Raw genomic sequence first — 6000 nt, forward strand, 5'->3', positions numbered from 1 at the left:
TTGGTCAGAGGGAGATTTGGACCCTGGGATGATTCTCTGCTCAGCTTTCTCAGATGAGCACATCAGGCAAAGGTAGGAAGTGTGTGTGCTCACCTGGAATTGAGGAAGGTGTTTTCAGGTTTCATGTGCAAGTGGTTTCCTCTTATAACTCATTTCCCTGATGGTCTTCAGGGTTCTGTGGGTGGACCCATTGTCCCAGGCATCCTGGCTGTGGAAGAGCTCTGATCACATTTTCCCTCAGGGCTCTGGTCTGGGAAATCGGAGGGAGTTCGTGGTTAAACCACCCAAGTAAGCCTCCATTTCTCCCTTGCTGAAATAGATTGGTGACTGTGATAATTGCTCTGGAGATAGAAAGCATGAGACAGGGCTGTGGTGCTAATGGGGAAGTGGCAGTGGTACTTGTTATTCATGAAGGGTCCAGGTGGAACTTTACTAGGAAGGTGAAGCTTAAGTTAGCTTAGAAAGAAGGTGAGTGATGTCACATCAAGAACCTTCTAAATGGAAGGGAAATCATATGCAAAGGTCCTGGGGCAGGAGCATACCAGATATATCCAGGAGCAGCAGGAAGGCCCTCTGGCCAGAGTAGACAGTTTAGGACATGACCTTAGGGAGGTGACAGTAGGGTGACAGAGAGCCATTGCAGGACTGTGACCCCATGGGACCCTGTTTCACTGAGCTATCCTGGCTACAGTGTTAAGAACAGATGCCTAAGTGTTGAGGATGGCCAAGAGAGGACAATGATGAAGACTTTCCAGGAACTCGGGCAAGAGATGGTCTCCAGTGTGACCAGACAGGTGGCCTTGGAAGGAGGAGTGAGTCCTATTCTGGGTACCTGTCAAAGATGGAACTCACAGGATTTGCCAATGGGTTCGATAGTGGGAATGGGAGAAAGGAGGAATTGAGGTAACCCCCAGCTCCTGTGGGTTGTCCCCAGTGAGGCAAAGGAGGAGGTTTCCGGGGGTAGAAGGTGCTTCATGTTCCACCTGCTGAGGAAGTTGCCTTTCACAGTGGACATGCTGATGTTTGTGTCTGGGAGAATTTTGAACTTCTACCCCCTCAGCAACTTTCAAGTACAAGTCTTCACACTTTTCTCAAAGTTCATGGTAAGACACCTGGCTTTTTGAAAAGATGTATGTTATTACCCAGCTCTAGTAGCAGGAAGAAACCTGAAGAGGATTTCCCTCTTATGAAAAAGTCAAAAAGTGGGCATCACATTCACCATCTGTTTTGTGGGGAACCACTACAGAGGAGGTGTGTACCCAACCAGCTCCTTCATGGGCATTGGTGTCCTCATCCAGCCACCAGAACTTTGAATTTTGTCTATGAGCATCTGCTGTGCTTTATCTCCATTTATTTTGGGTATCCGTTAGGATGTTGTGTACTGAGGCCTAAGAAGAGCCAAAGAGAAGGAACTTTTCATGTCTGAGCATGTTCACTCATTTTTCTGTAGAAATGAATGGTCATTCCCTTTTCAGTGTACACCATTTCTTCTGTGCAAGGTTTCCTAGGACACTGTACATTCAAGTAGCAGGGAAGCCTGTACCCCATCCTGCAGGGTTAGCTTTTATATCTATGCTGCACAGAACATTCCATGACTTGCAGATTTTATTACTCAAACATGGCACCTTGGACCACCTTCACCCCTTTCCCCCCTTCCCTGAATCTGGCAACCACCAATCTGTTGTCAGTATATGTGTATTCAGTACTTTTTGGATTTCATGTGGAATATCCATGAGACCCTCTGGTGTTTTGTCTTTCTGTGTCTGAGTGACTAAGCGTAATGCTCTCAAGGTCGATGTTTCCATGTCTGGTTATTATAAATAATGCTGCAGTGAACATGAGAGTGCATCTCTCTTTTGGAGGGAGTGTTTTAGTGTTCTCCAAAGAAATACTCAGTAGAGCAATTACTGGGTCATGTGGTAGTTGTGTTTGTTTTTTCCCCAGAACCTCTGCAGCATCTGTCACAGTGGCCACACCAATTTCCATTCCCACCAACAGTGCACAGGGTCCCTTTGTGTACACATCCTTGACCACACCTGGTATCTGTCTCTGGTATGATTGCCATTCCCTCAGTTGTGAGGTGATAGCTGATTGTGCTTCTGACTTATGTTTTCCTGATGACAATTAATGATGTTGAACAACTTTTTCTGTGTCTGGTGGCCACCTGTATGCCATCTTTGGAAAGTATCTATTCACATATTCTCCCCAGTTTTTATTCAGTTTTGGTTTGGATTTGAAGGAGTGTTTTGTGTATTTTGGATATTAGCCTCTTATCACACATAGGATGTGCAGATATTTTTTCTCATTGGGGAGGTTGCCTTTTAGGGTTTGATGGTTTCTTTGTCATGGAGAAATTTCAGTTTGATGTCCTTCCACTTGTTTATTTTTGTTTTTGTTGCCTTTGCTTTTTGTGTCTGATGTAAAAGATGCTTCCCCAAAACCAATATTGAGAAACTTACTACCTGTGTTTTCTTCCTGGAGGTTTATGGATTTAATTCTTATGTTCAAGTCATTCATCCATTCATAATTTGTATGTATGGTGTAAGAAAGTCACATTCTTCTGCATTTAGTGTCCAGTTTCTCCAGTACCATTCACAGAAGAGACAGTCCTTTCCCCATTGTATATTTTCTGTTGCTGTCATAAGTTAAGACCATACATGTGTGTGGGTTAGTTTCTGAGGTTTCTTTCTTTCTCCTTTCCTTTCTTTCTTTCTTCCTTCCTTCCTCTCTCCCTCCTTCCCTCCCTTTCTTTCTCTCTCTTTTTTTTTCTTTTCTTTCATCTTTCTTTCTTTCCTTCTTTCTATTTTTTCTTCTTTTTCTCCTTCCTTCCTTCCTTCCGGTCTTACCATTTATTTGTTGGGAAAATATTTTTCCTGTCATTCATATGCATTGTGGACTTCATTGGCAACATCTTCATACTCTTTGTTAGGAATTAAGTCTGAAAACTGTGTTTTTGTAAATGAGTACCAGGATCTATAGCTTTCAACATGTTGAATATTTGGGAAAAACTACTTAAGTAGTATTATATTCTTCCATCAGATACCAGATTGTGTCTGATTGATTTCTTTTGTGATGTTCTCAGTTGTGATGATGGATATCTATATTCTTTTTCTGTGGTAAGTTTATTAGACTGCATTTAATTTTTCCCAAAAGTGTGGATTCTAAATCATCCTTATTTTATAATATATATGTATATAAAATAGCTGATTTTAAAAACACATTTATTGGAAGCAAACGTTGGTACAGGACATAAGTATTATTAATTCCCATTCAGAGTTAATAATCCTATAAGAGCTAAGTTTAAACATACCTTTAATATAAGAATGAATAATATTTGCCAAAAGTAGTATGATTATCAGTTTTTGAGCTTCCTGTTGTGTTCCATTGACCTGAGTGTCTGTTTTTTTTGCCAGTACCATACTGTTTTGATGACAACAGCTTTGTCATCTAGCTTGAAATGTGGTTACTCCAGATCGCTTAGCTGCTTGTTTGCTTGCTCTTTCTTTCTTTCTATCTTTCTTTCTTTCTTTCCTTCTTTCTTCTTTCTTATCAATGAGATTATTCATTTTTACTTAGTTTACATTTGTATTCTAAATGTTTTTCTTTACTTCTTTTTATTATGATCATATAATGTGTTATTTGTTTCAGGGGTACAGGTTTGAGATCCTTCTGTTTTACACAGCACACAGTGGTCACAACAGCACATATCCTCCCCATGCCCATCACCCAGCCACCCCATTCCCTCACCTTCCTCTCCTTTAGAAACCCCCAGTTTGTGGGGTGCCTGGGTGGCTCAGTGGGTTGGGCATCTGCCTTCAGCTCAGGTCATGATCTCAGGTTCCTGGGATTGAGTCCCACATCAGGCTCTCTGCTCAGCAGGGAGCCTGCTTCCCCCACTCTCTCTCTGCCTGCCTCTCTGCCTACTTGTGATCTCTCTGTCAAATAAATAAGTAAAATCTTTGAAACCCTCAATGTGTTTCTTGAGATTGTCTCTTTTGCTTTGATTCCCTCTCTGGTTTCGTCCCCCCCCCCTTTTTTTTTTTTAAAGATTTTATTTATTTATTTGACAGACAGAGACCCCAAGTAGGCAGAGAGAGAGGGAGAGAGAGAGGAGGAAGCAGGCTTCCCTGCAGAGCAGAGAGCCCCATGTGGGGCTTGATCCCATGACCCTGGGATCATGACCTGAGCCGAAGGCAGAGGCTTTAACCCACTGAGCCACCCAGGCGCCCCATCCTCCTTCCTTTCTTTTTTTCCCCCCTCTTCTCCTATGATCCTCTATCTTGTTTCTTAAATTCCACATATCAGTGAGATTATATGATAATTGTCCTTCTCTGATTGACTTATTTCACTTAGCATAATACTCTCTAGTTCTATCCATGTCATTGCAAATGACAAGATTTTATTTTTTGCTGGTTGCATAATATTCAGTGGCGGATATATCCATATATATCCTTACATCTGTTGATGGATGTCTGTTCGTTGCATACTTTGGCTCTTGTGGGCATTGCTGCTATAGACATTGGGGTGCAGGTGCCCCATCAGATCACTACATTTGTATCTTTGGGGTAAAAACCCAGCAGTGCAATTATAGGGTTGTAGGATAGCTCTATTTTCAACTTCTTGAGCAAACATCACACTGTTTTCCAGGGTGGCTTCACCAGCTTGCATTCCTACCAACAGTATAAAAGTGTTCCCCTTTCTCCACATCCTCATGAACAACTGCTGTTTCTGACGACATTCATTTTAGCCATTTTGACTGGTGTGAGGTGGTATCTCATTATGGATTTGATTTGTGTTTTACTAATGTCAAGGGATGTTGAGCAGTTTTTATGTGTCTGTTGTCCATTTGGATGTCTTATTGGAGAAATGTCTGTTCATGTCTTTGGCCTATTTCTTGATTGGATTATTTTATCCTGCCGGTGTTGAATTTGGTAAGTTCTTTCTAGATTTTGGATACTAGCCTTTATCTGATATGTCATTTGAGAGTATCTTCTCTCGTTCTGTTTATTGTCTTTTGATTTTGCTGACTCTTTCCTTTGCTGTGTAAAAGTTTGCTATCTTGATGAAATCCCTACAGTTCATTTTTGCTTTTGTTTCCCCCGCCTTTGGGGACATATCTAGCAAAAAGTTGCTGTGGCTAATGTCAAAGAGGTTGCTGCCTCTGTTCTCCTCAAGGATTTGGATGAATCCCTCTCACATTGAGGTCTTTCATCCATTTGGAGTCTATTTTTTGTATATGGTATAAGGATATGGTCCAGTTTCATTATTCTGCATATGGTTGTCCTATGTTACCAGCACCATTTGTTGAAGAGAGCCCCCCCCCACCTGCCACTTGGTATTCTTTCCTGCCTTGAGGAAGATTAATTGACCCTAGAGTTGAGTGTCCATTTCTGTTCCATTGATTTATGGGTCTGCTTTTGTACCAGTGCTGTACTTTTTTTTTTTAAGATTTTATTTATTTATTTGACAGAGATCACAAGTAGGCAGAGGCAGAGAGAGAGAAGCAGGCTCCCCACTGAGCTGAGAGCCCGATGCGGGGCTCCATCCCAGGACCCTGAGATCATAACTTGAGCTGAAGGCAGAGGCTTAACCCACTGAGCCACTCAGGCACCCCGTCAGCACTGTACTGTCTTGATGATCACAGCTTTGAAATAGAGCTTGAAGTCTGCAATTGCGTTGCCACCAGCTTTGGTTTTCTTTTTCAGCATCCCTTTGGCTATTTGGTGTCTTTTCTACTAGCATACAAATTTGGGGATTATTTATCCCAGTTCTGTGAAAAATGTGGATGGTATTTTGATAGGGTACGCATTGAATATGTGGATTGCTCTGGGGAGCATAGCCATTTTCACAATATTTGTTCTTCCAATCCATGAGCATGGAATGTTTTTCCATTTCTTTTTGTCTTCCTCCTTTTCTTTCATGACTATGGTATGGGTTTCTGAGTACAGATCCTTTGCCTCTTTGGTTAGGTGTATTCCTAAGTATCCTATGGTTTTGGGT

The sequence above is a fragment of the Mustela nigripes genome, chromosome 1 (assembly GCF_022355385.1).
Source record: "Mustela nigripes isolate SB6536 chromosome 1, MUSNIG.SB6536, whole genome shotgun sequence".
Taxonomy (NCBI): Eukaryota; Metazoa; Chordata; class Mammalia; order Carnivora; family Mustelidae; genus Mustela; species Mustela nigripes.